This window comes from Xyrauchen texanus, chromosome 4, assembly GCF_025860055.1.
Source record: "Xyrauchen texanus isolate HMW12.3.18 chromosome 4, RBS_HiC_50CHRs, whole genome shotgun sequence".
Lineage (NCBI taxonomy): Eukaryota > Metazoa > Chordata > Actinopteri > Cypriniformes > Catostomidae > Xyrauchen > Xyrauchen texanus.
Window position 1 is genome coordinate 310,001 of NC_068279.1, and position 10,000 is coordinate 320,000.

Sequence of the window (10,000 nt, forward strand, 5' to 3'; positions counted from 1 at the left end):
CTGATATACACACATATATACACACTCTCACACACACACACTGATATACACACATATATACACACTCTCACACACACACACTGATATACACACTCTCACACACACACACTGATATACACACTCTCACACACACACACACTGACATACACACACACAGACATACACACACACACAGACAGATACATACACACAGACAGATACACACACACACACACACACACACACACACTGATATACACACATATATACACACTCTCACACACACACACTGATATACACACATATATACACACTCTCACACACACACACTGATATACACACATATATACACACTCTCACACACACACACTGATATACACACATATATACACACTCTCACACACACACACTGATATACACACATATATACACACTCTCACACACACACACTGATATACACACTCTCACACACACACACTGACATACACACACACAGACATACACACACACACACACACACACACACATCGCGCGCGCACGCACACACACACCGCGCGCGGGCGCGCACACACACACACACACACACACACACACACACCGCGCGCGGGCGCGCACACACACACACACCGCGCGCGGGCGCGCACACACACACACACACACACCAAGCGCGGAGCGGGTAGGACGTGACAGGGCCGTTCTCATAGGCATCTCTTTATACTAGCGCATGTTTGTTTCCTTTTTGTTCTGTATAATGTTTGCTTGCACGCATGTGTGTCCATATCGCCGTATCTAATGCACATGCGCGCAACAGAGCACAGGGTTTGAGTGACAGATTCGAGCGTGGGATGTTTGCATGCAAATAAACACACACGCAAACACACACCTCTCTTTAATCAGATGCCCGTAATAAAGTTTACGTGCACAAAACAACAGCCGGACTCCTCCTGTGCGACTCTTCACAACATCTGTTTATAGTACACTGGAATGAACTGGGTTTAACTGGAGCAGGAATCATTTAGTTATCCATTAGTTCAGCATGCTTTAGTAGTCCTCAGTTTCATTCATTTGTTATGTTATAAATATCTGGAAATAATAACTACAGCAAAGGATTTGTCAATGCATATTGATAAAGTCACATGACGCTCCATGAGAGTTACCAAGCAATATTAATATTCATGGATTATGCATTCACCTCGCATATAAAGCCAGATATTGTATAAAACATCCTTTAAAATGCTTCTATTGTGCCCATTTCCACCATGTATGCAGTGCCGTACAACCAACTGACTGGCTATAAAAAGAAAGCATAAAATGCTGCACATTAAACACGTTTACATCCTGAAGCTGATCCAAATGTCTTGATCGTCTAGTGCAAAACATTCCTCTTTTAATGACGTGATAAACAATGCAAAGCTGCTTTTTCAGCATAAATATGGGATTTTATACACATAAGACTAAAGTTAAATAATAAATGCATGATAACCATAGCGTCTTCCACAATACCTACAGTACTGACGACAGTAAAACTGTGGTAAATGAGTAATAAATACCACTAATACAAACATTAACTAGAAATGAACACTTTACAATTGGACGGTTGGTGTCACCTGTGTGAGGTGTGGTGAGGACACAGCTGTAGTGTTGAAGGGAAAGTCGGACAGTATTTTCCACCTCAGTGAACTTCCCATTTACTCTGTTTATCACTCACACATATTTCCAAGGAAAACTCCCCATAAACTCCCCATAAACTCCCCGTGCTGTTTACAGACCTTAACTGGCTGAAAATATGAAGTTAGGATATATTGCATTTGAATGATTTGTGCCCATATTTCACACGTTATCAAGCAGTCCACCTGAACCTCTCTGCAGACTAACATTTAATGTAATTCTCTTTTCTCCCAAACATCTTTACAGTGCATTCAAGGTATACATGTCATCAATGACATGCACGTTCTTACACCAAATATGCTTAATAAGCCGACAACGTGTGTGTGTGGTCATGTGTGCATTAAACAGCATTCCTTAATTGGTGCAAGGTCATAAACTGTATAAACTGATCGACACGGGTAGATGTTTCACTGCATGTTAACACATAAGCGGTTTATCCATCGTGTGCACGTGTTGACGTCAAAAGCGGAGAATAACACAAATATATCAAATGTCATGTAAATGGATTTCTTGCTTCGTTAGATTTTATAAATAAGCTTTTGGGAGTAATCAGCGTATTGATGTGCATGTAAACCTTCTCAGTGTGTTGAAAACCCATGAGCATGGCATTCCTAGCGCCATGCTCTACCAGTTGAGCTACAGGAACTGCATAGTAGAAAGTGTCTCAGGCGGTAGAGCGGCTCAGTCACTAATCACAGGGTTGGTGGTTTGATTCCCAGCCCACATGACTCCACATCCCGAAGTGTCCTTGGGCAAGACACTGAACCCCAAATTGCTCCCAATGGCAGACTAGCACCTTGCATGCAGCTCTGCCATCATTGGTGTGTGAATTAGACGCTGTGTAAAGCGCTTTGAATACCGCCAAGGTTAAAAAGGTGCTATATAAGTGCAGAACATTTACCATATAGCCACTGGAGCGATTAATCAGACAATATCACATAAGATTATCAGCCGATAACGATACACATGTGTGGGTGTTCTCGCCATATAATGTAACCATTTCTAGGTGTCATTAGATGAAGCTAAATATATATAATGGCCCACAACATATACTCGTGCGAATACACATGATTATAAGGAGTCGCCACACACTTCCAGAACAGCAAAGCTCTGGTCTATATAGAAATATCTGCATTCCTGCAGACGCACCCGACGCTAATCCTCATCTCACTTTACACACCACTAAACACTCGACTGCAACGTGACTGATTCTCAATGTCTGTGGAGGTTCTAGTGGATGAGAGGTTGGATGTATTTAATGTACACATCTCTTCCACAGTAAGATTACAGCCTTTATCGGTTTAATAAACCATTCTAGGGCATGTCACCATTTTAATTTGATTAATTGTCCGTTTCAGTGTATAAAAAGTAATGGAGCACGCATTCAAGATAATCCTGTGAGCATTTTAAAGCTGTCGTGTGTCGGTCATACATGTGCACTGGTACTGGATAGATCCGGTGCTGCAGAAACACCGGTACCATTACATCTTCTATATTTTAGCATCGACTTGGTACCGAAGTACCGGTACTTCTGACAACACTAAATCAGACCATAACACAGACGACAGTTCATTGATTATCTGTGATCATGTTCATTCATGGCACAAACTTTATTGATTGGCTGTTTGGACCACAGGTCAAAGATTGTCAAGAAGACATGAAACATACGCAAGTACGCAAATGCAGTAGGGCTGGAAAACCAATATTACAGCGATATTTACATGCCTAATCTATACGTACACTGTGATTTATAAAGTTTTGCGATCTTGTAAAGTACTGCAATTTGATGTTTTGGAGTTCTGTATGATGTCATAGGAGAACCTTTTAAGTTCTAACTTTTATATGATGCCATGTGAAACCTTTTAACCTGTTGATACACAATCGACCGCACGCGGTGATGACGTCACTCTGCTCACATTTAATATATAATTTACCATCTATAAATGTAATTAATGTTAACAGTGATACGTGTTTTCAAAGGTCTGAGGGTTCAACATTGATATCCGATCTCTGTTTCAGGATAGTAATCCTCCAGAAACAGTGATTTAGTTATTTGTGCAGGAGTACAAATGAAAACATGTGATATCAAAACGGGACTTTTATTATGAAAACATGCGATATCAAAACGGGACTTTTATTATGAAAACATGCGATATCAAAACGGACTTTATTATAAAACATGCTATCAAACGGACTTTTATTATGAAAACATGCGATATCAAAACCGGACTTTTATTATAAAAACATGCGATATCAAAACGGGACTTTTATTATGAAAACATGCGATATCAAAACGGGACTTTTATTATGAAAACACAAGCTATCAAAACGGGACTTTTATTATGAAAACACGATCGCCAGATGAATCCAGTTCAACACACTTGGGTCAGTCGTCCATGACAAGCGTTCATTAAAAACATACAATCGCACTTTTTGTGCATAAGTGATAAATGTGAGAATTATTGATATATTCTGCATTGTTTACATGAGATCTCGCCTTCATCATCGTTCTTCAACAAACTGCAATCTGAGCAGCATTCATGTTGTAAAACTGTTTATGATCTGATATATTAGTCTCATAAACAAAACCAGCCCGTCTCCAAACGTCTGTTTTTAAAAATGTGGCGTAGTTTTATTCATAATAGTCGAGCAGTGCCGTCAGATTTAGTGTCGTCTTGAGAGGCGGAGCTTAATTTGACTCTGAACACTTCCAGAGATTTGACAGAGATTAAAGCTGCAGGAACTCATTTATTATTAAATCATCTTCAGATTAGAAACGAAACTTCTTTAGACTCGTGACTTTGAGAACATTGTATTTCTGGGGTGTCTTGACACTTTTATTATTGTTTCATTAGATTATAAAAACATGTTCAAAATATTTCCATTAAACGTCAGCTTCTCTAACTTTAATAAATAACAACAGATATTAATTCTGACACTTGTGAAATAAAGTCCAAAGTGTCTCTTTCAAAAGAAACTCCAAAGTGTCCTGTAAATACAAGCATTTAACCTCAGGTCATTGTCATGGTTTGTGCTCAGAAAGGGGGCGTTCAACAACAGGTTAACTCTGCTCAAATACAGCTTCCTATATTTATCTATCAATCATTATATTAACATTAAGCCAACAAGGCAGACGTTCCTCGTCAAGGGAAATGGATAAAGTTACTGTTTGTAAAACCAACCATGCATAACTCCAACAGCCATATTGGAAAATAAATAAAGTTCACTGGCACAGCCGGTGCTTTTGATCAATCATTGAGAACATTTGGACACAAAATCGCCATTTTAGTCAAGCCAAACAAATAAACATAATGAAAATCCTCCATTCGCCCGGTTTGTATTAAAGATATCATCTGTTTTTGAGGCTAATATGAGCGTGTAAGGGAGACTGATCCAAGACCAGCTTTTTACGTATCTCGCTGAATCTCTATTCAAAACACAGATGCAAAGACTGCCGTCATCAACAGATTCGGTGAGCCTGTGTTTAGCATAGACGGCATTATGATCTAATCAGCAGCATCATCTGTGCAAATGCAAAACCTCCAACTTAAAGTAAACCAATTAAACTTCTAACTTGGAGTTATTTGCACGGCAGGTGTGTGTGGTGGTGTAGTGGTCTAAAGCACATAACTAGTAATCTGGTAATCAGAAGGTCACTGGTTCGATCCCCACAGTCACCACCATTGTGTCCTTGAGTAAGACACATTGCTCCGGGGGGATTGTCCCTGTAATAAGTGCACTGTAAGTCGCTTTGGATGGTGATGGTGTAGTGGTCTAAAGCACATAACTGGTAATCAGGAGGTTGCTGGTTCGATCCCCACAGTCACCACCATTGTGTCCTTGAGTAAGTAAGGTAACTGGCAACTGGCGGCCGCGGCACGCTTGAGTGACTCATTCAATTAAACTCCGACCATCTCACTGAGCCGGTCCGCGGACTGCACTGAGTCCCGTTCCTGAAGAATGCGTTTAACCACTTCTGAACAAGACTTGAAGAGCTGTGATGCTCGCGCTGTCTGCGGAGGTTCGCGCCAAACTCCCGAGAAAATATAAACAATGAATTTAGTAAAACGCAAAGCGCCCCGGTTCCACTTTAATTTAACAAATGCTTAATGGCAAATGTTCTTGGTCGTTGGGGGTTCAAACACACAATGTTAATGACACACAGTGACGCAGAGGAGCCCTAGGCCACGCCCACTTCCTATTTCTAGGAAATACATTTTAGATTTTACTAGTGCATAATAAACAGTTTTATAAAGCACATAGACACACACTGGCGGCCAAATGTTTGGAATAATGTACAGATTCTGCTCTCATGGAAAGAAATTGGTACTTTGATTAACCAAAGTGACATTCAACTGATCACAATGAATATTCAGGACATTAATAACATGAATTACTAAAAGATGTTCTTAAACTACTTCAAATAAATAACTATTTTCAACTAACTTCTCATAAATAAATCCTCCATGTGCAACAATGACAGCTTTACAGATCCTTGTTATACTAGCGGTCAGTTTGTCCAGATACTCAGGTGACCTTTCACCCCACACTTCCTGTAGCACTTGACCTTTCACCCCACACTTCCTGTAGCACTTGCCATTCACACACCTTACAGTCTAACTGATCCCACAAAAGCTCAATGGGGTTCAGATCCGTAACACTCTTTTCCAATTATCTGTTGCCCAATGTCTGTGTTTCTTTGCCCTCTCGAACCTTTTCTTTTTGTGTTTCTGTTTCAAAAGTGGCTTTTTCTTTGCAGTTCTCCCCATAAGAGTCTTCTCTTTACTGTTGCACATGAAGCTGGTGTTGAGCGGGTAGAATTCAATGAAGCTGTCAGCGGAGGACATGTGAGGCGTCTCAAACTAGAGACTCTGATGTTCCTCTTGTTTAGTTGCACATCTTCCACATCTCTTTCTGTCCTTGTTAGAGACAGTTGTGCTTTGAAGACTGTAGTTACACCTTTATCAATCATCGTATCGCCTTCATTCCTCAAAACAATGATTGACTGACGAGTTTCTAGAGAAATCTGTTTCTTTTTTGACATTTTTGGCCTAATATTGATCTTAACACATGCCAGTCTATTACATACTGTGCAACTCAAACTCAAACACAAAGACAACGTTCAGCTTCAGTTAATGATCCAAATATCTTTCAGCTGTGTTTGATATCATGGAAGTGATTTTCTAGTAGCAAATGATCAATTTATCATGATTACTCGAGGATAAGGTGTTGGAGTGATGACCGCTGACTTGATTTGATAAAAAACGACTTTTGTCATATAGTGATGGTGTTGTTTACATCAGTAATGTCCTGAATATACTGTGTGATCAGTTGAACGCAACTTAGCACCAATTTCCTTCTGAAACAGCAACTTCTGAACATTATTCCAAACTTCTGGCCGCCAGTGTATGACTAAAGTATGACCATTTTCATGACAATTATTCACAATCTTCATGAACCGTTAGAACCCTCAAATAGACAATTAATCGCCATAAATCGCAATTATTTATTTGACAATAAATCTTAAGTGAAATGTCATAATCGTGGCTTCAACAGAAGCATATTCCATCAATGAACAACCTCAGAGCTCACGGCACGTCTGTCTTTAAAGGTTTAAATAAGTTATCATTAATAATCAATTCTACTATTGAGAAAATAAATGAGATTTTTACTTCGGGAACCAGATTTCCCACAGAGACAAGTTTAGCAAAGGCAAGCATCACTCGTGTGTTCGTCCTAGTTTCATGGTTATCATCACAACTTTTACTTAAGAAACAAAACAAATGTTGTTTCTATGCAGAATTCTGCTTTATTCTGTTTTCCATCACATCAGTTTCACTTCTCTATACCAAGAAAAGATACTTTCACTTCTACTTTGTCTGGAAGTCTTTATGGTTCACCAACAATTAAACCTTTGAAAAACAAAACAATCTTTTCAATAATAAACAAGCATTTGATCACGTCTCAAAGTGCAATACGCCCACAAAACAACTGAAACACTTACAATCATCATCTATTTCAGCTTATCATTCATGAGATATGAGGCAGTTTTACCAAGTAAACAATGTGTCAAAGTGCAGGAGAGATATCCCATAATAATGCTCTTAAACAAACAACACTGACCTGCATGCAAATGTCTGAGATGTGGCAGTATGTGTGTTGTAGAGGAACTTTATAAAGCATGTGACGAATCAAAACTGGCATTCATGCATGACACAGGCAGGTCAAAGTTTTATCGTCAGCATATTCGATTTTCTGGCAGTGTTTGCCACGCAAAATGCAATGCCACGGTCCAAAGCATTGATGGTGGTTGCCAAGGAATTGCTACGCGGGAGCTAAGAAATGTCATTTTGTATAACAACATTTTTTGGGGTTGGGTCGCCACTCGATATTCTAAGTAAAGTCTGGTTCCTGAAGCAAAACCAGTTCTGTATCTTATATTGCCAAATGAAACTTCTCTCGCCAGCTACAGGACCGACATTCAGAGCGGTGTTCCAGAAGTCATGAGGATATTTAAAGAGCAGTCTGACCTGTAATATGAGCACTAGCTTTCAATTAGACATTTCACCTAATGCAGTGGAAGAGATGCTGAGCGATGGGCTTCCCAGGCTGGGAAATAGAACAGCGATAGCCTAAAATGGATGCAAATAGATGCCAACCACAGCTGGCACTGGGGGAATTCTCTGATTACCATCAAATACCGATGTGGCAACTGTTCTGCATTAGAGATATGAAGCATTTGGGGTTAGATGCATTTGCTCCGGGTCACTATTTTACTCTGGCCGAACAGCACAAATAAATGCAATGTTAAACATGCAGACGAAATGCAACATATGGGCACAAACACGCACCACAAAGGCAGTTACATTTACATTTATGCATTTGGCAGACGCTTTTATCCAAAGTGTCTTACAGAGCACTTATTACAGGGACAATCCCCCCGGAACAACCTGGAGTTAAGTGTCTTACTCAAGGACACAATGGTGGTGACTGTGGGGATCAAACCAGCAACCTCCTGATTACCAATGTATTATACAGTGCACTTATACAGGACAATCCCGAGCAACCTGGAGTTAAGTGTCTTACTCAAGGACACAATGGTGGTGACTGTGGGGATCAAACCAGCAACCTCCTGATTACCAATGTATTATACAGAGCACTTATTACAGGGACAATCCCCCCGGAGCAACCTGGAGTTAAGTGTCTTACTCAAGGACACAATGGTGGTGACTGTGGGGATCAAACCAGCAACCTTCTGAGTACCAATGTATTATACAGAGCACTTATTACAGGACAATCCCGAGCAACCTGAGTTAAGTGTCTTACTCAAGGACACAATGGTGGTGACTGTGGGGATCAAACCAGCAACCTTCTGAGTACCAATGTATTATACAGAGCACTTATTACAGGGACAATCCCCGAGCACCTGGAGTTAAGTGCCTACCAGGACACAATGGTGGTGACTGTGGGCTCAAACCAGCAACCTCTGATTACCAATGTATTATACAGAGCACTTATTACAGGGACAATCCCCCCGGAGCAACCTGGAGTTAAGTGTCTTACTCAAGGACACAATGGTGGTGACTGTGGGGCTCAAACCAGCAACCTTCTGATTACCAGTGATGTGCTTTAGTCCACTACACCATCACCCCTCCCACTTAGCCTTACAAACAAACAAACATATCACTGGTATGTATGTCATGATATGAAGGCTCAACACAAGTCAGCAGCATTTGTAGCATTATGTTGATTACCACAAAAACTATGATTGACTCGCCCCTCCTTTATCTAAAAAATCATCCAAAATTGTGGTTACACCGAGGCACTTACAATGCAAGTGTATGGGGCCAATCCATAGACGTCAAAACACATATTGCTTTAAAAGTATAGCCACAAAACGTAAACATTATAAATGTTAACATGATGTTAGGGTGATAAAATTGCTTACCGGGTTAACCGGCATTGTGTCGCAGTGGCAACGAAGTTGTAATATTGGATATAAATGTACGCTTATATGACTAGAAAGCAATTTTATCACACTAAACGATTATTAACATGTGAAATGTTTACATCATTTGGCTATACTTTTGAAACAATGTGTATTTTAATGTTTACAGTCTGGCCCCCATTCACTTCCATTATAACTGAGTGTCATTATTTACATACAAACATGTAATTCAGCCATTCGTAAAACAATATATCTTATTTTAGAATAGAAGAAGAAAAGAAGTCTACATTTTCCAAAAAGAGAATTGACAGAATATAATGTTGTTATGTAGCACTGGACACAACCCTGTGTGTGTGTGTGTGTGTGTGTGTGTGTGTGTGTGTGTGTGTGTGTGTGTGTGTGTGT

At 40.0% G+C, this 10,000-nt stretch overlaps 1 protein-coding gene across 2 annotated transcripts in view; it reads right to left on the reverse strand.

The window, feature by feature from the left end:
* Positions 1 to 10,000, reverse strand: part of LOC127643248 (myotubularin-related protein 4-like) — a 79,806-nt gene that overhangs the window by 69,525 nt on the left and 281 nt on the right. The window lies entirely within an intron of this gene.